The sequence below is a fragment of the Hemiscyllium ocellatum genome, chromosome 20 (assembly GCF_020745735.1).
Source record: "Hemiscyllium ocellatum isolate sHemOce1 chromosome 20, sHemOce1.pat.X.cur, whole genome shotgun sequence".
NCBI lineage: Eukaryota > Metazoa > Chordata > Chondrichthyes > Orectolobiformes > Hemiscylliidae > Hemiscyllium > Hemiscyllium ocellatum.
In genome coordinates this window covers 6,771,429-6,794,763 of record NC_083420.1, presented here as the reverse complement: position 1 = coordinate 6,794,763, position 23,335 = coordinate 6,771,429, and the positions used below count along the sequence as shown (strand labels likewise).

At 40.3% G+C, this 23,335-nt stretch overlaps 1 protein-coding gene across 4 annotated transcripts in view; it reads right to left on the bottom strand.

Moving 5' to 3' along the window:
* Positions 1–23,335, bottom strand: part of mrtfba (myocardin related transcription factor Ba) — a 240,664-nt gene that overhangs the window by 135,862 nt on the left and 81,467 nt on the right. For 3 of the 4 annotated variants that reach the window (XM_060840446.1, XM_060840449.1, XM_060840447.1), the window contains 2 exons: positions 9,873–9,975; positions 5,409–5,486 (listed from right to left, as the gene is read on the bottom strand). The exons of the other annotated variant lie outside the window; for it this stretch is intronic. The gene's annotated coding sequence lies outside the window, so the exon portion shown is untranslated. The remainder of the gene's footprint in view (positions 1–5,408; positions 5,487–9,872; positions 9,976–23,335) is intronic. 4 annotated transcript variants of the gene reach the window in all.

Sequence of the window (23,335 nt, the reverse complement as noted above, 5' to 3'; positions counted from 1 at the left end):
GGCTAGACATGCTGATGCTGTATCCCCTAGCATTTAGAAGAGTCAGAGAAGACTTAATTGAAATGATCAAAATCTTAAGGGTACTTGATTGGGTGGATGTTGAAGGGGTGTTTCCTCTTGTTGGACAATGTAGAACTTGGGATCACTGTTTAACAAGAAGGGGTCACTTATTTAAAACAGAGATGAGTGGGTTAGAGCCTTTGGAATTCCTTTCTTCAAAAGACAATGGATACAGAATTTATCATTGTTTGCAAGGCAGCAGAGGATAGATTCTTGATTACCAAGGGGATGAAAGATTAAAGGATATGCAGGAATATGGAATTTGAGGTTAAAATCAGATCAGTCATGATCTTATTGAATGGTGAAGCAGGCTCGAAAGGATGAATACCCTACTCATGTTCCTTGCTCACTATTTTCAATTAATAACAGAAATCTCAATTTATAATTTAGTTATTGCAAAAGAAATGCTACCTCTAGTCCTTAAAGAACTCCCATCAAGAAATGGTATTCTCAAACATACATAAGATAAACCCTGATACAATTAACTGCTTTGTGAATTCCCATGATTATGTTAATGAGGCTATCCTACTTTCTTTTTCCTATTAGAATACTAGAAATATAAATGACACGATAAACAATAGGATAATCACTGCATCTATCCACATGCATTTATTCTAAGCTATAGAATGCTTTGGCTTTTCTTAAAGATTAACAAAATAGAATGGTTGAATACATTTATTTAAGGTTTACTTTATTGCTACTGCCCCAACTGTGCACGAACTGTCGACTGGGCTATACCTTGGACTTACTATCACATTAAACAAACATAAATAGATATCAATGAGATTATGGGATCCTCACATAACCTAAGGAGGCAGATTGCTGCTGTGTTTTCCATACATCTCAAAAGAAGCAAAAATTTAATTAAATGGAAACTCCATAAACACACTTACTAAAGAGACCACAGCTAAAATACTTACAGCCCAGAAGGAGATAATGCTTAATGTCTCATTCAAAAGGAGTACAACATAGAAAGTTCCATCTCTCTTTAAAAGATCTTACTCTTCATTAAAGCAAAACTACCCTCATAAAAAGAGTAATAAATATAATGAACAGAGTAAAGGGGAATGTGTACATCTTATGGATGGTTAAATCTTCCTACTACAATTTATATACTATTAAACATCAGACATCACTGAAGAAAACTAAATAATTAGAAAAAACTGATTTTAATATTTATGGACATCTGTGTGTTACAGAGTTCTGTTGATGTCATAGTAAGAATTAAATGTAGTTCTTGGACTTCCCTTTGATAAATATTTAAAACATTAGTTTATGGTTTGTGGAAACAGCAGGAACACAAAGCAACTATAAATGATGGTTACCATTAGGTAAGTTTTTTTTGGAATCTGGAAATGAGAAACGTTGTCCAAAGATTATTAGTAGTTTTTTTGCTGGCCATATTGCCAAAGTCTCTGCCCACTATCATACATTTATCTTCTTACTGTACAGGCAAAATAATTAGAACTTACTTGTAAAAATGTAATACAATTACAAGTGAATACTATGGTGGACCCATTTGTATAAAAATGTACTCATGTATAACTTTAAAAGGCAATAATTTAGCCACACAACTGTTGATGGGTCTCAAGTCAGGTATGGTAGCTGCAGTTTTGAATGACACTGGAGGATTGCAATTTTTTTTTAAAAAGTATTCCATAACACCCTCCTTCCCTTCTTGATGAGTGTTCCCATGAGTACCTGTCTAAAGTCATGAATAAGGTTGTGTAATATTCTTAAATATTAGATGTAGGTTTGCTCACTGAACTGGAAGGTTCATTTCAGACATTTCATCACCATACTAGGTAACATCATCAGCAGTGCTTCGTCCGGAGGCTCACTGAAGATGTTACCTAGTATGGTGACGAAACGTATGAAAATGAAGCGAGCAAACCTTCATCCAGAAATGAAGTTAGTGAGGTTATCCTACTTTATTTGTCCTATTAAAATACTAGAAATATATTAAAACAAGGTATCATTATTACTGTGGGTTCAAGTTCTTCAATAGAGTTTAGACACAATTATCCTGTAAAAGCCCAATGTATATTTAGCCTGTGTAAGGGAAAAAAATTAAAATTATCTTTAATTTACATTATCTTTCCAATTTTAATCCTCCTTCCTAAAAAAAAAGTTTATTTTTGAGAGCTACTTTTCATTAGCAATTCAGGAACAAGTAGGACTAGTTAAAATAATTTATCTGAGAATGCAACTTTTCTTGTGATTTACACAAGAAAGGAGTGAAACTATCATGGTATTCGAACAGATGAAAGACTCAACAGACAATCAAGGTATTTTCAAATGTATAATTTCAGTCACATCACACTGTAAACTTTTGCTATAAATTCTGTGCCTTACACAATCACTTGATGAAGGAGTGATGCTCCGAAAGCTAGTGTGCTTCCAATTAAACCTGTTGGACTATAACCTGGTGTTGTGTGATTTTTAACTTTGTACACCCCCAGTCCAACACCAGCATCTCCAAATCATAATTTATCTGCAACTAAGTGAGGACCACTGAAGCAGCTGAGTTGGTGACAAATCTTATTTGATCACATTTGTGGGCGGCACGGTGGCACAGTGGTTAGCACTGCTGCCTCACAGCGCCTGTAGACCCGGGTTCAATTCCCGACTCAGGCGACTGACTGTGTGGAGTTTGCACGTTCTCCCCGTGTCTGCGTGGGTTTCCTCCGGGTGCTCCGGTTTCCTCCCACAGTCCAAAGATGTGCGGGTCAGGTGAATTGGCCAAGCTAAATTGCCCGTAAGGTAAGGGGTAAATGTAGGGGTATGGGTGGGTTGCGCTTCGTCGGGTCGGTGTGGACTTGTTGGGCCGAAGGGCCTGTTTCCACACTGTAAGTAATCTAATCTAATGTACATTGAATTTTTATTTTGTGATAAGGGATAGCACATGAAATTGCAAAGTAACACTTCAGATAATTGAGCAAAAAGATAAGTTTTCTTTGCAGTAACAAAAACAGCACAATTTGTTTATTCAGTCATCCTGCTTGCTGCTATTGGTGCAGTGTTTCTGGTTTTCCTGTTGAAGTTTTCTAAATTCCTTTCCTTGTGTTAGAATGAAAACAATGAAAAATGCAGTATTGTTCAACATGTTTACTTCTTTGAAATATTGTCAATGAAATGGGAAATAGTTCCCCTTGATGAAACCACCACATGATGATTATCTTAACTTGAAGAGTATGCAGGCTTGGTAAGATTGTGTACATTGCTGAAACACAATTAAGGCACTTCCAGTTTGTTGCCGATAGATAAAATCGTTGGTCCTGCAAAATTCAGCAATTTTTGGGACTCATACCATTAAAAGGATTTAAGTAATCCTGTTGTATTTGTTTCAGAAGTTGACTTTTTTTTTAAACAAAGTCAAGCTTTAGAGTTAACAGATATTGAAAAGTGAAGAGTTGTGACTGGATCATGACCTGAACTTGAGCATTTCTTTAGTGCAGAGAAATGAAATAATTCCATGCTGCATGGAAACAAACGCTGATCACGTGTACGAGAAAATAGATTTGGACCATGGAGCACAGAATTACAATGGGAAAATTCAAACATCAAAATTATTAGACTCTATTTTGGGGGTGGGGGCGGGTAGAGGGTGCTGAATTCCATGAATATAGCTATATTAATGAGTTTTGAGAAGATTTGTAGCTCAGGTTGAGGTTCTGGATGTAGATTTGCTCGCTGAGCTGGAAGATTCATTTCCAGACGTTCCATCACCCTACTAGGTAACATCTTCAGTGGGCCTCAGGGCGAAGCACTGCTGATGATTTCTGCTTTCTATTTAGATGTTTGGGTTGGTGATGTCATTTCCTGTGGCAATGTCATTTCCTGTTCTTTCTCTCAGGGGGTGGTAGATTGGGTCTAGCTCAATGTGTTGTTTGTTGGTAGAGTTCCGGTTGGAATGCCATACTTCTAGGAAGCCGCGTGCCTTTGTTTGGCTTGTCCTAGGATGGATGTGTTGTCCCAGTCGAAGTGGTGTCCTTCCTCATCTGTATGAAAGGATACTAGTGAGAGAGGGTCATGTCATTTTGTGGCTAGTTGATGCTCATGTATCCTGCCAGGCAGATATTTCATACCAGGCAGAAAACTAGCCACCAGGATACATGAACACCAACTAGCCACAAAACAACATGACCATCTCTCACTAGTATCCTTACATACAGATGAGGAAGGATACCACTTCAATTGGGGCAACACACCCATCCTAGGACAAGCCAAACAGAGACATGCACGAGGATTCCTAGAAGCATGGCATTCTAACCGGAACTCTATCAACAAACACATCGAGTTAGACGCCATCTAACATCCCCTAAGAAGAACAACAGGAATTGACATCACCACAGGAAATGACATCACCAACCCAAAGAAACCCAAAAATAAATAGAAAGCAGAAATCATCAGTAGTGCTTCGCCCAGAGGCCCACCGACGATGTTACCTAGTTATGTGATGAAACGTCCAGTTCAGTGAGCAAACCTACATCCAACTACATTAATATTTGCCATGTTGATATTCTTGTATGGTTAATAACTCAGGATGATTTTTCACACTACTCTAGAACAAGGACTAAGCATCATTAGTCATTTTTAGATTAGATTACTTACAGCGTGGAAACAGGCCCTTCGGCCCAACAAGTCCACACCGACCCGCCGAAGCGCAACCCACCCATACCCCTACATTTACCCCTTACCTAACACTACGGGCAATTTAGCATGGCCAATTCACCTGACCCGCACATCTTTGGACTGTGGGAGGAAACCGGAGCACCCGGAGGAAACCCACGCAGACACAGGGAGAACGTGCAAACTCCACACAGTCAGTCGCCTGAGTCGGGAATTGAAGCCGTGTCTCAGGCGCTGTGAGACAGCAGTGCTAACCACTGTGCCACCGTGCCGCCCACAAATTTTGGAACACTCCCGGACCTTTATTGATGATCCAAAAATGGGTGGAATCCAAAGCCTGGGATTTATAGTCGCAAATTCTTTCAGTAAAGTTAAATGTCGTTGGTTACTAGCTAGCAAAGTAGTCTTCATGGATATTTAAAGATAAATCAGTTAACGGAAACAAGGCACTAGTTCTGTTGGGGCAACTTGTTCTAGAAACAAAAGAATCACAATTTCCTGATGTGAATAAATCTGTGTTTTTTACAGGTTGATTTTATAGCAGCATTGCAGAAAAGAAATCTAGTGCCTGAAGTGAGATCTGATGGTTTTTTTGTAAGTACAATCCTTTCCAAAGCAGGAAGTGGAAATAAGGGATAGGAAGAGAGAAGGGGAAGGTGTTGGAAATGGAACACAGCAATTTAGAGAGTATGACACTAACTTAATTAGGCACTTACCAATTTAATATCTAATAGACGCTATTCTCAAAACGTTTCCCCCTTGGATCAGATATCCGATCAGTAATCCAACTGTACCTAGAAACAAAAATGCATTTTCAATCAAAAAATTTGTAAAGTGTATTCAAAGTACTAGAATAATTGGTGCTTTTGCTAACAAGGGAAACACTTGGCAAGTGCATCCCAATTCAGAGTTACAACATCCCATTTGAAAGTTGGGCACCCAAATTCAGTTTTAGACTTGGTTACAGACAGCAGCCTTTAGCTGCATGAGGAGCTGTAACCAGGTAGTCAGCAATGGCAGGTGCACCTAACAGAATACAGTACTTAGCTTCACCTAGCCTCTTCAAGCAGTTTAGCTCCAGCTACACAAACTATTGCAAATTGGAAAGTGTAGCCCTCAATTCAAAGCTCCCCAGAAACAGGGGCAGGAAATACAAGGGAAAAGCATTGTTAAAATGTGACTTTATGGGCAGATTTAACATTTATTTTCTGAATTCATTCAATGTGGTCATTTTGTCACTTGCACTGAACAGTTTTTGAGGGTAAGTAAATAAATACTTAAAGCAAAACTGAATAATTTACAGTTATGCAGTAGGTGATGATAGCAATTGAATATTTTTGTACACTTAGAAAGCCGAACAATAATCTGTCAAAATCACTTAGATACTAACTCAGAATTCACCATAAAGCAACAAGCACATGGTAATCACTTGCAATTTCTCACACTGCAAATCTCAAGCAGCTTCATGAGTAAACTTCAAGGAAAGTTTCAAGACGATCTCAAAAATGAGAAAAATGCAGACTCTAGTCACCAGCTGTTATTCTCATTCACTTTGTAATCAGAATAGTTCAAAAGATAATATAAAGTGAGGACTGCAGATGCTGGAGATCAAAGTCGAGAGTGTGGGGCTGGAAAAGCACAGCAGGTCAGGCAGCATCCAAAGAGCAGGAGAATCGATGTTTCGGGCATAAGCCCTTCATCAGGAAGCCTGTAAACAGTCCTTTTAGTAGGTGCATTTACACAGAGCTGAGCTATTTGGGACATCCAGAAAACAAGCATAAACATTCATACAATAAAAAACCTTTGAGCAATTCATGTAAATCTGGCTTTAATTTCTTAATACTAAAAGGTGAAGTAGTTTGCTTCTCTTACTCTGAACAATTGACATAACATTACTAACCTGGCAAAGGCATACATCTAATAAGCTGGTCAATTTGATATACGACATAGGGTTAATAAGTGAGAAGTTTGATGACTTGTAGCATTTCAAAATAATAAATAAAAGCTACAGTCATGAAGGAGAATAATCTTTCAATAAAGAATACTTACTTGTTCAACATATACACTTATAATCAGAAGATTGTAAAATTGCTTAACACCTCCTTCATGGAAAGTAGGTAAAACAGCCAAATGTTATGCCCTTCTAGTCGTAAAAGAAACTCATAGCTAAGAAGTGTACATGATGTTTCCAATGAGCCTTTTCAAAGTTTGGGAGCATAGCAGAGTAAGTTAAAGATTCCAGCCTGGGCCGGCCAACATATTTATTGTGTTTAAACTGACTGTCAAAGAACTCTCAAGAGGCTACTATTTTCAACTAACTCCAAACTTTACAGCCTGGTAAAAAAAAAATTTTTAATATTCACAGCTCCTTTAGAAACAATGAAATATAGCTAACAAAATCATCACAGTTTTGAAATGAGCAGAAGATCAAAAATATTATAAAATAAATGATATTAGGTGACATTCCACAGCTAGCCCTAATCACAATTATTTAAAATCATTCAATTTTCATATATGGATTTAAACAGTTGTACTTTACTAGGGAGGTTAACTTTATTCTCTAGATGCATGTTTACTTGCTTTCCATAATCAAAACTTCGTGGGTTGATTTAATCAAAAGGATTCCAAAAACACAACCTGCAACAATCTTGTGTTTAATAGCCATATTTTCCATTGTGTTGGTTCCAAAAAAAAACATGTGAAAATGACAGCTTTTTAAAAATGTTCTTTAATCATTACTTCTTCTTTCTCCTATGTTTACAGAAATGTTAACGTCTACAACATGGAAGAGATCAGGCACAGTTGTCCAGCCACTGCACTACAGAAGCAACTAGAACACTAAAGATGCGCAATCTGAAAGATGTTGGCAAATGTACAGAGAATTATCTTGAGAAGAGTGCACAGGGTCGGATGTTGAATATAGATCACTATTATGGCTAAGGCAATAGAAAATGGTCTGAGAACTATTAACCCTTAAATTAATAAAAGGCAGATTAACCATCAACAGTAGCACAAGCAAACACAATAATCAGACAGCAAATTATATGGAAAATGGGGAACTTTAGAACAAGGAAACAACCTTTTTGAACTTTGATGAGGGAAACATTTCTACTTGAAAGTTGTAATTCTGTAGAATTTGTTATGGATCAAGATTTTTAGCTATCAGCGGCTCAAATGATATTTGGATCATGGATAACATGGAATGGAGACGGAAGCCATGAGAAAACTGAATTACACAGTCTGTCAAAGAGTCAACTAGCAACTTCTGCTCTTACCTCTTGTATTAGTTAGAGGATGCTTGATCCTTAAAATGGTTAAAAATGTTTCAAGTGTCCATGTCAATTCAATGGCAGATAACTTTAGCAAACAGTTCAACAGAGTTCCTAAGGTGTGTAAACAAAAAGTCAATAAGAACACCAGTGGAATGGCCATAACAAAAGATATACTGCCAATCTTGACTTGGACCAGAATGTGCAAAGTGATGATTAATTTGTAATACAAAAATTTTCATGGGCTGATATTCAACACCCAAAAAGGGCAAGTTGGGATTGGGTCAGACGTCAAAGCTTTATATGTCTGAAAATGACCTCCCATGACCAGCCCAATTCCAGATTTATTGAAGGGGCCAAGGACTAGGCAGCTAACCTCTCAGAAAGCCAGTTAGTAATTTACAACTTAAATGTATTAAAGAAGATAGAAATTCCAATTTAAAATGGTAGTACAATTTTTGCAGCCAGTTAGATTTCGCAGGCCTCAGAAAACTTGGCAGCTGGGAAACTTTGTTGGGGATGAAGTACATGCCTCGACATAATTGCTTGCATACAAAGAGTGCAGGAGTGTTCCCCATTCCCCTTGAAACTTCTCCTACCCATTAGAAAATGGAATTGGAGTTCTCACCCTCACATCGGAGGGTTCAAAGCCCTCGCTAAACCTCCCTCAACCAGAGCTGAAATTTGGTCATAGCTCCTTCTGTGGCTTGCACTGGTCTCCTTCTCATCCAACCAGAAACCATGTTAGTCAGTCAAGCTGACTCCCAGGTGAAGAAGCAATCAAGTACAAGAGTTGGATGCTTTATGGTTAAAACTCAAGAGTATATGTGGGGGTTGGGGCGGAAACCCAGACACACACACGGACTAGTTAAGGACAGTCAGCAGTTTTGTAGAAGGCATCTCATAGGTAATTTTAGTTTCCCCAAGGAGAAATTGGTGGAAAGTGATTTGAATATGAACAACAGCAATCCCGAGGAATAATACTAAAAAAAAAGTTTTATTCTCTAGGTTGTTACTAATTTACATAACATCTGAAGGTTTCCCATCCAAAAGTTCTACAATTCTCATGCAACATGCTCTATTAATATCTAACCAAAAACATGAACGACCAATATTAAGACGCATTAGAAGAGAAGGGTAAGACAGATTGGTGAACTTATTTTGATCCAGTAAGAATGATTAGACCAGCAGAAAACATAGGAATAGAACAACATGGTTAAAATGTAAAGCCATAATACAAGATTAAATGTAATATGGCTAGAATAGAGGCAAAGAGAAACAAAGATAAAGTGCTTTACACAGGACGTAGCATTGTGGAATTCATAACTAGTGGCAGATTTAGAAAACCCACTTTTGATCATCCAACTCAAGTTTAGGGACATTCAAAACCACAGAAGTTACTGTATGGAAGAAATTATTGGAACAACAAATGTTCTCAATTTTAAGATTTATTACTTTTCCTCCATTAAATTTCCCCTTTATGTAGCCCACGGCATCAGTGATGACATCACAATAGAGTCTGACCCCATCTTCATGTACACTTCTAGCAACAATCACCACAGCGATCAGAAGTAGCACTGGTTGGTTTCTGTGTTCCTGCAACTTAGTGACTCCAAGGAAATCTATAATTTTCCCATCATTGCCACCACTGATATCAACTCACTCAGCGCAGATCATGAAACATTCTAGGATTTTCCTGTTCAAGGAACTCAATGTCACATCAGGTAAAACATTTATTTACTCCTATACAGATGTAGAACAGTTTTATTTGATCATAATAATAATCACCATTAGGTGGTCTACAACCCAATGCTTGCTTGCATCAGTATTCTGAAAGCATTAACCAAAGAAAAGTAGAGTTCTTCACCTATACACATCATTCAAAAAACTGGTAGTTTAAAATAAGCTTACCTCAAGCAGAGTCCACGTTGTATCATACAACCTTGTCTGTAGCTCAATGTTTATGTGTTGAAATATCAGCCATTGTTAAAACATAGTGAGATCAAGCAATTAGCTGCAAGCAGAAGACAAGAGTTCAGATTAGTTTAACCTTTTTTGTACAGAAGTTAACTAATTTTAGTTCAAATGACCCAAATCATTGAGGTTGGTGATAAACAGATTTTCTTGTTATCATCATTCCAGGGATGTGGGCATGTTGACAAGGCTAGCATTTATTACCCAGAAGTCAGTTGAGTCTACTACATTGCTGTGCATCTGGAATCGCATGTAGGCCAGACTAGGTAAGGATGGCAGTTTCCTTCTTTAAAGGGTATTGATGAACGAGATGGATTTTCCAAATAATTGACTGATTTCATGGTCATCATTAAATTGTTAATTCCAGATACTTATTGAATTCAAATTCCACCATCAGGCCCCATGAACGTTATTTGCATGTCTATATTCTGGCGATAATTCCACTAGGCCATCACCACCCCCTCAATTCATCATACAATGATGATTTACATACACTCAATTTCAAGAACAGTAAATACTTTGAAAATCATACATTTTAATACTAATTCTATTTGTTATCATGACAGATGCACTTTCAATGAAAATTCAGACTGGGGAATGATAGTTGCAAAATTAAATTGATTATTCAATGTATCTGTTATCATTGGTCAGTGGTAGTCCTATAGGCTAGTACTGGCTATGTTTATTCTCATTATTCTCATCGAGTCTGGCAATTATAGGTTCATATTCAACTTGAGACTCGAATACATATTCCAGCCTGACACTTCACCAGTACCTAGGGAATTCTGCAACTTCAAAAGAGCTAATTTTCAGGTGAGCTGCTAAATCCAGGTTACGTTTTCCTCTCAGATGGATGTAACCATAGAAATATAAAATAGCAGCAGGAACAGGTCATTTGGCTCTTTTAGCCTGCTCCACTATTTAACATGACCATATTTGATCATCCAGCTCAGTTCTGTTCTTTTGCTTTCTCCCAAGCCCCTTGATTCGAAACCCTAAGAACTAAGAACCCTAAGATCTACACCTTGAAAACATTCAAGCTTTTGGCCTCAACTGCTTTCTATAACAGAATTCCTGGTTCTTTCATCTCAGTGCTAAACGGCCTACCCTATATTCTTAAACTGCGACCCTGGTTCTAAATTCCCGAGACATTGGGGAATATCTTTTCTACATTTAACTTGTCAAGTTCTGTTAGAATTTTAGAGTTTTCTAGAAGATTCCTCCCTTATTCTAAATTCCAGTGCATACAGTCCAAACTGATCTAGTCCCTCTTCATATGTCAATCCTGATGTCAAATGTTATCACAGGGATCAAACTGGTAAACCTTAGTTGCACTCCTTCCATAGCTCTTCCTCAGGTAAAGAGACCAAAATTGTACATGCCAGGTACAACTGCAACAAGATTTCCCTGCTCCTGTACTTGAATCCTCTCCCTGCAAAGGCTAATGTTCATTTGCCTCCTACTCCTCAAGCTGCATCTCCATTGTTACCAGGTGTACTAGGACACCCAGGTCTCATTTCACCACCCCCTTTTCCAATCTACATTTTTGTTATAAAAATGGACAACCCCATATTTGTCCATATTATATTTCATCTCCCATGTATTTGCCCACTCAATTTGTTCAAATCACACGGAAGGCATCGCTGCACCCTCCTCAAGCTCACTCTACCATACAGCTTTGATTTGCAAACTTGGCAAGATTACATTTAGTTTCTTCATCTTATTCATTAATATAGATTGTGAATCCAAATAAACAATGTCTACTGGATCCCCCTTATCAACTCTACTATTCTCAAATTTCTAATGAAGTGGATTTGTCAAACATTATTCCCCATTTGTAATTCCAAGTTGACTCTGACTGATCCTGTTATGGTTTTCCAAGATTACAATTAAATCTTTTGTAATGGATTCTAGCATTTTCCCCACAACTAGACATTAGTGTAACACATACTGGTTTATATACTACATTACTCATTTGTGTGATGGGAAGAACATATTTCTGGCTTGATGATAGCATCCCATTACTAGTAAACACCACTCATGTTGCCTTTTTTTTAAGCAATATACATCATTGAGCATGCACTTTAATCATTTTCTTAAAAATTAAAAGCATTTTTTCCCTTTCTTGTTTGTATCCACCTGCAAAACTATTGCCTCCATCCAAGTGCCTGTGAGAATAAAATTTTCTCCAAAGCTGTGCATGTTTGGAGGATTGCTCCATAGTGTCCAGGAATGTGCACGTTAGCTGGGTTAGCCATAGTAAAACCCCATGCCGAGTTATGTAATGGGATAGAGGTGGGTGGATAAGATGCTCTTAAGGCGAGTGCAGACTTGATGGGCCAAATGGTCTCGTTACACTGTAGGGATTCGATTTCTCCCCCCAAGATACTGTGAAAACAGCCACATGCAAAAGTATACTAGTTGGTTAAATAATGCTTCCTCCTATGATATCAACATGTCCTTTCATTTGGCACGTCTTTGTAATGATACAGTTCAAGAATACTATGTATGCAGAATATTGAGATGAGCAAAAATGCCATCACCCTGGTGCAGTCCATCATACTGAACAAACATTGACCGGATATTATTTTTTCAATTTTCATCCTATCACGCAGAAACAAAATTCAAAATTTCAGCCCCCCATTTGCTGAATGGATTGTTTTCCCATATAAGTCTCAACATGGAATGTCTGCATTTTATTTAACCATTGGATAAATCCCCAGGACCTGATCAGGTGTACCAGAGAACTCTGGGAAGCTAGAGAATTGATTGCTGGGCCTCTTGCTGAGATATTTGTATTATCGATAGTCACAGGTGAAGTGCCGGAAGAGTGGAGGTTGGCAAACGTGGTGCCACTGTTTAAGGACAGGAAAGACAAGCCAAGGAACTATAGACCGGTGAGCCTGACCTCGGTGGTGGGCAAGTTGTAAGAGGGAATCCTGAGGGACAGGATGTACATGTATTTGGAAAGGCAAGGACTGATTAGAGATAGTCAACATGGCTTTGTGCGTGGGAAATCATGTCTCTCAAACTTGATTGAGTCTTTTGAAGAAGTAACAAAGAGGATTGGTGAGGGTAGAGCGGTAGATGTGATCTATATGGACTTCAGTAAGGTGTTTGACAAGGTTCCCCCATGAGATCAGCAAGGTTAGATCTCATAGAATACAGGGAGAACTAGCCATTTAGATACAAAACTGGCTGAAAGGTACAAGACAGAAGTTGGTGGAGGGTTGTTTTTCAGACTGGAGGCCTGTGACCAGTGGAGTGCCACAAGGATCGGTGTTGGATCCCCTACTTTTTATCATTTACATAAAGGGGTACAGTTAGTAAGTTTGCAGATGACACCAAAATTGGAGGTGTAGTGGACAGCGAAGAGGGTTACCTCAGATTACAACAGGATCTGGACCAGATGGGCCAATGGGCTGAGGAGTGGCAGAAGGAGTTTAATTCAGATAAATGCGAGGTGCTGCATTTTGCGAAAGCAAATCTTAGCAGGACTTATACACTTAATGGTAAGGTCCTAGGGAGTGTTGCTGAACAAAGAGACCTTGGAGTGCAGGTTCATAGCTCCTTGAAATTGGAGTTGCAGGTAGATAGGATAGAGAAGATGTTTGGTATGCTTTCTTTTATTGGTCAGAGTATTGAGTACAGGAGTTGGGAGGTCATGTTGCGGCTGTACAGGACATTGGTGAGGCCACTGTTGGAATATTGCGTGCAATTCTGGTCTCCTTCCTATCGGAAAGATGTTGAGAAACTTGAAAGGGTTCAGAAAAGGTTTAAGGGATGTTGCCAGTGTTGGAGGATTTGAGCTATAGGGAGAAGCTGAACAGGCTGGGGCTGTTTTCCCTGGAGCTTCGGAGGCTGAGAGGTGACCTTATTAGAGGTTTACAAAATTATGAGGGGCATGGATAGGATAAATAGACAAAGTCTTTTCCCTGGGGTCAGGGATCCAGAACTAGAGGGCATAGATTTAGGGTGAGAAGGGAAAGATATAAGAGAGACCTAAGGGACAATGTTTTCATGCAGAGGGTGGTACATGTATGGAATGAGCTGCCAGAGGATGTGGAGGAGGCTTGTACAATTGCAACATTTAAGAGGCAGTTGGATGGGTATATGAATAGGAAGGATTTGGAGAGATACGGGCCGGGTGCTGGCAGGTGGGACTAGATTGGGTTGGGATATCTGGTCAGCATGGACAGGTTGGAACGAAGGGTCTATTTCCTTGCTGTACATCTCTATGACTCTATTGAATTGGGCCTAGAAGGTGAAGAGAGGAGAAGAATCATCACCAAGCCCATCAATTTGTTGTCCCAATTTCCAATCGGAAGCCAATGTACAAATGAGGCTCTGTCATTAAAGCTGGATGAATATCCATGTTGCCGATATTTGTGCGTTTAATGGCCACTAGACACCCATCCTACTGCACTTCCCACAAACAGAGCCCAATAAATCCTGGTATGTATAAAGTATCAAGGAATCAGATGAGTTCCCTTACAGCTGTGCAGTCCACTTCGCCTATTTTCTGATCTTCACTGAGCGTATATCTATGAATATCTCCCTAAATTTCAGACTGGCGTTGACACGAATTCAAAATTTGCAGTGAAATTCAACATTCTTTCCTCAGGCTAGCACAATTTGTAAACAAGAGAAATACTGTATTTGCATCTTTGCAATTAAGACAAATGTCAAACACATGCTGCTTCCACCTGTTCCAGATTAAATATTACTTTCATCCTTTAAAAATAAGATGAAAGAAACAATTCTGCCAAAATTTGCTAATAGCCGTGAACGCAAGATTGAAGTTCAAAGAAAGATTTTTGCAAGCCAAAATAGTCCTTGGATCTTGTCTGAAGTTCACTGGAGATATTGCAGCACAGGAAAACAGCTATTTAACAATACAGCCCAGAGTTGCTGTTAGCTCCACAAACAAAATAGCTAGTCAAAAAGCTCTTTTTTGCAGCCATTTATCTACCTTTCAAAAATGTTTATTGAATTCCCTTTTCAATTACATTGTAGTCGCCACCACAGGCATTCCTAAATATTTTCCTAAATATTTTCCTAACATCATACCTCAGATTTCCTTTGATCCACAAGGTAAAAATTGAGGGGATGCTTGTTGAGGGATGCTTTTTTGGGAAGGTTTTGGCTTATTGGTATTATTACTGAACTTTTAATCCAGAAACCCAGGTGATGTTCCGAGGACCTGGTTTCAAATCCCATCACGGCAGGTGATGGAATCTAGATTCAATAAAAAATCTGGAATTTAGAGACTTATGATGAGTGACTATGATAATGTCATAGAGAAGAAAAGCATGGAAACAGCCCCTTCGGTCTAACTTGTCCATGCCAACCAGATAACCTAACCTAATCTAGTCCCATTTGCCAGCACTTGGGCCATATCCCTCTCAACCCTTCCTATTCATATACCTATCCAGATGCCTTTTAAACGCTGCAATTGTACCAGTCTCCACCACTTCCTCTGGCAGCTCATTCCATACACACACCACCCTGTGTGTGAAAAAGTTGCCACTTAGGTCCCTTTCATATCTTTCCCCCTCTCACCCTAAGCCTATGCCCTCTATTTCTGGATTTCCCCCACCCCAGGGAAAAGACTTTGTTTATTTATCCTATCCCTGCCCTTCATGACTTTATAAACCTTTATATCTGCATCGCTATTGCCCTTTCGGGAAAGAAACTGCCATCCTTATCTGGTCTGACCTAAATGTGGTTGGCTCTTAACTGCCTTCTGGGTGATGAGCTACATTCTTGAACCGCTGCAGACCACCTGCTGTGGGTTGCCCCACAACGTTAATAGGAGGGAACACCAGGATTTTGACTCCGTGACAGTGAAGTAACAGCAATAAATTTCCAAGTCAGGATGGTGAGTGGCTTGGAGGGGAACTTTTATGTGGTGGTGTTCCCATATATCTGCTGTTCTTGTCCTTCTAGATGGAAGTGATTGTAGGTTTGGAAGGTGCTGTGTGAGGATCTTTGGTGAATTGCTGCAGTGCCTCTTGTACATAGTACACACTGCTGCTACCGAGTGTCGGTGGTAGAGGGAGTGGATGATTGTGGGTGTGGCACCAATCAAGTGGGCTGCTTTGTCCCAGATGGTGTCAAGCTTCTTGAGTTTTTCGGACTGCTCCCACCCAGGTAAGTGGGGTGTATTCCATCACACTCCTGTCTTACGCCTTGTAGATGGTGGGACAGGCTTTGGGGAGTCAGGAGGGGAGTTACTCGCAGCAGTATTCCTAGCTTCTGACCTGCTATTTTAGTCAGTGTTTGTGTGGAGTTCAGTTGAGTTTCTGGACAATAATAACCCCCAGAATGTTGCTAGTGGGGGATTCAGTGATGTTAACACCATTAGATGAGAAGGGTGGTGGTTAGATTGTCTCTTATTCGTGATGGTCACAGCCTGGCATGTATGCGATGCAAATGTTACTTGCTACTTGTCAGTTCAAGCCTGGATATTGATGAGATCTTGTTCCATTTCCATAAAACAGACAGGTTTTATTCTGAATAAACACACCACAATCCTTTAACTAGGTCTTACCTCTAACAGAGTCTGATAAGATTGACGGTCATGAGTTAGGACCGAATCTTCAAAAAAAAAGAGTACACTTCATAGCTAAAAAGCTAATTCCCATTCAGACATGGCGGCACTGATTTTCAGTACATTGGGGAACGATTCCAGTGGGGAAAATGCCAGTAGGTACGGCATCCCCAGGTCCATTCCTGAATCCAGCATTGATTATTTTTGTAAAGATGGGACTGGGGACAGTCCACTGTTTGCCTGTACAGTACATAGTTTCCAGAGGTTAGGCATTTAAATGAGGTCAAAGCAAGAGCAGGTCTGTTGTGTGTGCATTTATTTTGAATTGCCAGGGTACTTTTTTGGAGATATCCCTGCAGAACGATACCAAGACATTGGTGTAGGGGCTATTGAGCCATGGGGATGATTGGAGGCTTAGGCTAGCACAGGGCCTGAAATGTAGATCAGCATAGGGTGACACAAAGATTTAAGGAGAAATAGAGATGGGTTAAAAGCCAAGCATGATTGCAGTAATGAGGGAGCATACCTTAGAAGGCTCTTCAAATGAGGCTATCTGGTTAGAGCTTAGAAATAAAAAAGGGGCAATCGCTTTGCTGGGATTACACTACAGGCCGCACCTCAGTCAGTGGGAGATAGAGAAGCAGCTATGTAAGCAAATCACAGATGAGAGGAATCAACTTTGCTAACATTAACTAGAATCACCTTAGTGTGGAAGGATTAGACAGGGTTGATTTTTTTTTAAAAAAGAGACAGAGAAGTACAGCACAGAAACAGACCCTCCAGTCCAACTCGCCCACACCAACCAGATATCCTAAATTAATCTAGTCCCATTTGCCAGCATTTGGTTCATATCCCTCTAAAGTCTACATATTCGTATAACCTAGCTCGAATTCGGATAGAAAATCAAAAATGCAGGTGGCAATTTTTAAAGGTAATGTTGATGTATTTCACCTGGCTTTGTGCATCCAACTTCAGAACAGGTATCGAGCCATTTTAAAAAATTAAATAATTCACACAAAAAATGCATTTCCACTTTCTATAAAATCACATACATACATACCTACTTTATTTGCTTTCAAAAGGACAGTACTAGCATAATTTGCTTTTAAACAAGACAGAACAGTAACCAAAACCAGATGAATATTATACATCCACACGATTTATAGTTCAGATTTCATCTCACATACTTTATGGCAAAATATATTGCAAATGATGAAAACCACAATTTCTCATACAACTTCCTGGTAGTGAACTTGAATTTCCATTCAGGAGATACAGACTGACATATCCGGTCGAATATCAGTGAAAATAAAACTTGCACTCTACACCAGAAGATAATATAAATCAGCTCTTCAGCAGCAAAATCAAAACTTAATTTCTTTTGTGGGTAAAAACACACATTATGGCTAACATAACATGGTAAATGAAAGTGAGGGCAGGAGATACTGGAGATCAGAGTCGAGAGTGTGATGCTGGAAAAGCAGGTCAGGCAGCATCTGAGGAGCAAGAGAATCAACTTTCCTGGCAAAAGCCCATCATCAGGAATGAGGCTGAGAGCCGAGAGGGTGGTGAGATAAATGAGAGGGGAGGTAGGGTGGGGAGGCAGCTGAGTGCGCGATAGGTAAATGGAGATGGGGGTAATGGAGATTGATCGGAGAGGAGGGTGGAAAGGAAGATGAATAAGTAGGACAGGTCATGAGGATGGTGCCAAGTTGGAAGTTTGGAACTGGGAAAGAAAATGAGGAAACTGATGAAATCCACATTGATGCCGTGGGGTTGGAAGGTTCTGAGGCGGACAATGAGGCATTCTTCCTCCAAGCGTTGGGTGGTTAGGGAGTGGCGATGGAGGCGGCTCAGGACCTGCATGCCCTTGGCAGAGTGGGAGCGGGAGTTGACATGTTCAGCCACAAGGCGGTGCGATTGGTTGTTGCACGTGCCCTGGAGATGTTCTTTGAAGCACTGTGCAAGTAGGCATCCTGTCTTCCCAATATAGAGGAGACCGCATCGGGAAGAATGGATACAGTAAATGACATGTGGAAGTGCAGGTTAAACTCTAATGAATGTGGAAGGCTCATCTGGGACCTTAGACGGAGGTGAGGGGGGTGGGGGTGGGGGGAATAGGTGCAGGTTTTGCAATTCCTACGGTGTCAGGGGAGAGTGGGTTGGTGGGGGGTGCAAAGGGAATGGTCTTTCTGGAAAGCAGATAGGGGTGGGGAGAGAAATATATCTCTGGTGGTGGGGTCCATTTGTGGGTGGCGGGAATGGCAGAGCATGATGTGGAGGCTGGTGGGGTGGAAGGTGAGGACCGGGGGGGGATTCTGTCCTTGTTACGGTTGAAGGGGTGGTCCAAGGGTGGAGGTGTGGGAAGTGGATGAGATGCGCTGGAGGGCATCATCAACCACATGGGAGGGGAAATTGCCATCTTTAAAGGAGCAGGCCATTTGGTGTATTCTATGGTGTAACTGGTCCTCCTGGGAGCAGATGCAGCAGAGGCAGAGGAATTGGGAATAAGGGATAGCGTTTTTATAGGAGGCAGGGTGGGAGGAGGTGTAGTCCAGGTAGCTGTGGGAGTCAGTGGGTTCATGGAAGATGTAAGCGTTGAGTCAGTCACCGCTGAGGTATCTGACATGATAAGTATCTTCAGTTGCAAAGTAACTGAATCTGGCAACATTCACTCAGTTACCAGGTTGAGAAATATGCACAATTCCCAACCATGATATTTCTGTTTCATTTAATTTGTGCAGGTAATTACAAAGCACAACAAATAGAGCTTCGTTCATTATTACTTATGTACATGCATGGCACTGACAAGGACAGTAAAATACTGTAGCTGTGGTGAGAGACACAACACATTATTTGGAATTGAGAATGTGGTGCTGGAAAAGCACAGCAGGTCAGGCAGCATCAGAGGAGCAGGAAAATGTGTTTCGGGCAAAACCCCTTCATCAGGAATGAGGTTGGGAGCCTCGGGGGTGGGGAGATACATAGGAAGGGGATGGGGCTGTGGGTGGAGGTAGCTGAGAGTATAATAGTTTGGTGGAGGTGGAGGTAATGGTGATAGGTCAGAGGGGAGGGTGGAGTGGATAGGTGGAAAGGAAGATGGACATGGGGGACAGGTCATGAGGGTGGTGCTGAGCAGCATGGTGGCTTATCTAATTACTGTAAGTTTCTTTGAGCTTACAGATAGTATAGGGGATCTGGAATTGGAGAAAAGCAGCGAAACAAATGGATAGAGATTTTAAATGGCATGCACACAATGTCAATTGTTTGTACTGCATTCAACCACACATTCTGAAAACATTTAACTAATGCTTACTAATTTCTGCAGATGTAATCCAATTATATAATATGCATGTCAATTTGCCAGATAAATGCAATGAAAACATCTAGAAAAATTTATATTTACAAAGTGTAGTTTCATATAACAGTTTATGAAGTAGCGGTTTCTCTGGTCATAACCTGCTATTTAAGGGCCCAAAACATTTGTCAGGCAGGTGATTAGCATCAATTTTTTTAAAAAACCATTTAAATTTCTTGCAAGATTGCTGTTTTGACCATTTGTGGTTTTGTTTGAAAATTTATTCTTTTGTGGGATACAGATGTTGCTGGCAAAGTCAGTGTTTGCTGTTCATCCTTTATTGCTCTTGAACTGATAGGCTTGCTGGTCTACTTTACAGAGTAGTTAAGAGTCAATCACAGTCACATCGGACAGAGGGGCCAGCCTTCTGATCAACACCTCTTCGTGGTCGGATGCGTTGACCCTGGCAAGTTACTGCTCCCAGAACTAGAACATCTAATGGTGAAGAACTGTCCCTACCATCTGACACAGGAGTTTACTTCTAGTATCCTAATAGCAGTTTACATCCCACCTCATGTGAAAATGAAGAGTGCACTTGATGAAATATGCACTGCAACAGTCTACCTTGAGACAGAATACTTTGAAGCATTGTTCATCATAGCCAGTGTTAATCAACCAGACCAATCTAAAAGAGTATGCTATCACGATACTATTTACACATCTCCAATTCTACCAGAGACCAAAACACCCTAGACCATTGCGACACAACCAAAGATGGCTACGACTTCAATCCCCATCTGCAGACCACAGGATGTGCTTCTTTTCCCAGCTTACAATTAGGAACTGAAGCAAGAGGATCTGTAGAAGGAATCAAACAGTGCTGGTCTGAGGTAATGGCCGAGCTCCAACATGAGTGCTTGGAATCAGTGAACTAGTCTGTATTCAAGAACTCAGCAGCCAACCTAAATGAGTATGCCATTATTGTGACAGAATTCATCACTAAGTGTTTAGAGGACTGTGTCCCAAAGAAGTTAATCTGATTGTTCCCTGACCAAAAACCATAAATGAATTGTAAGATCCACTGCCTATTGATGTCCAAGTCTGAGGTGTTGAAGTCAGGTGATCCTGACCTATACCAGAAATCTAGGTACGATCTTCGCAAAGCCTTCAGGGACACCAAGAGCGAATACAAGACTACAGCCCCAGACTAACCACACATATCAACTGTGGCAAGACTTACATGAAATAATGGGCTATAAAGTGAAGTCCAACAGAAGAATCGCTGACAAAAATGCATCCCTCCTCGATGAGTTCAATGTACTATGCTCGTTTTGAATGGAATGTCAGTGAAATGATGTCATCTGCCCTGACAGTCACCGCCACAGATGTCAGATCAGCCTTCAGGGTGAACTCACAGAAAGCATCTGGCCTATATGGAGTCCCCAGCCATGGACTGAGATCCTGCGTTGACCAGTTAAAGGGAGTATTTGCTGACAACTTTAACTCCTCCTTACCATGATGTGAGGTTCTCACCTGCTTCAACAAGGCCACCATCATCCATCAGTGCCAAAGAAAAATTGGGCAACATGCCTTTATGACTACCACCCAGTGATCCTGACATCCATCATTATTCTGAAGCACTTTGAGAGATTAGCTGTGGTACATATCAACTCCAGCCTCCCAGATTGCCTTGTCCCACTACAATTCACGTCCTGTCACAATAGGTCAATGGCAGTCACCATCTCCCTGGCCCTGCACCCATTCCTGGAACATCTGTATTACAAACCACACCTCCATCAGACTTCTATTTATTCACTTTAGCTTCGCCGTCAACACCATAATTTCCAGCAAAACCGATCTCAAAACTGAGATCTTGGACTCTGCTACCCCCTTGCTAATTGGATCCTTGACTTCCAGACTTGCAGATTACAATCAGTAAGGATAGGTCAATAACACCTCCTCCACAATTATCCTCAACACTGTATATTCAATCCCTTAATATACTCCTTATACACATGACTGCCTGCCAAGTTCAACTCTAACTCCATTTACAAATTTGTTGATGAAACCTCTATAGTGGGTTGGAACCTCAAACAAAGATGAGACAGAGTACAGGGAGGAGATGGACAGCATAGTGGCATGGTGTAAAGACAACAATCTCTCCCTCAATGGCAACAAAATGAAGGAGCTGGTTGTTGACTTCAGGAAGCAGAGTGGAGGACACACCCCCATCTGTATCAATGGCGCTGAGGTGGAGGTGGTCTCGAGCTTCAAGTTCCGAGTAGTAAGTATCACCAACAATCTATTCTGGTCTATCCATGTCGATATTACAGTCGAAGGCAATTTGGCACGTCTACAATGACTCTTACCAATTTTTATAGATGCACCATAGAAAACATCCTATCTGGATGCATCATAACTTGGTATGCCAACTGCTCTCCCCAACATCATAATAAATTAGAGTTGTAAATGCAGCCCTTGAAAACCAGCCTCCCTCCCATTCTGTCTACATTTCTCTTTGCCTTGGGAAAGCAGCCAATATTATCAAAGACCCTTTCCACCCTGGTCATACTCTCTTTCACACTCGTCCATGGGGCAGAAGTGACAAACGTTTCAAAACACGTACCAGATTTAAGAACTTCTTCCCTGCTGTTATCAAATTTTTGCACAGTCCTCTCATAAAACAGAACTGATCTTTCTCCACACCTTCTGTGTAACACTACATTCTGCATTCTGTTGTATTACCCCGATCTATGTAAGGTATGATTTATCTTGTTAGCTCATAAAACAATATTTTGCACTATCTCTATTGTTACAGTGCATGTAACAATAATAAATCAAAGCAAATTGCCATAGGTCTAGATTCACATGTTGGCCAGACCAGATATGGTCAGCAAATTTCCTTCCCTAAAGGAAAACGGAGACCAAAATACAAACATATGAAGAATTAGGAGCAGCTACAGGCCATTAGTAGGTACCTCAAGCCTGCTCCTGCCATTCAATAAAATCATGGCTGATTTAACTACTCCACATTCCTGTCTATTCCCTAAAACCTTTCATTGCTTTGCTTATCAAGCAACTACCTACCTCTGCCTTAAAGATGAATGTTGCCATGATTCAGTTACTGTTGCTTTGCAATTGCAGATTTATATCATATTTCACGCTTACTAAGGAAGAGTTTTGAAGGAAGAAACTTCAAACGACTCATGAGCCCCTTATGAGAAAAACATTTTCCTTCCCTTTACCTTAAATGAGAAACTCCTTACTTTAAAATAACTATAGATTCTGTCAAGAGGAAACATTCTTGTCACATGCATTCTGTCAAGACCTTTAGGTTCTTATGCTTCACCAAAATTGCCTCTTACTCTGTTAAATACCAATGGGATAGAAGTTGAGCCTTCCAATCTTTATTCACAAGACAACCCAACAGTTCTAGTTATGGGTTTAGTAAACGCTGAACTAGGTCCAATGCAAGGTAAAAACTAGGCAAACACAATGACTGCAGATGCTGGAAACCAGAGTCTAGATTAGAGCGGTGCTGGAAAAGCA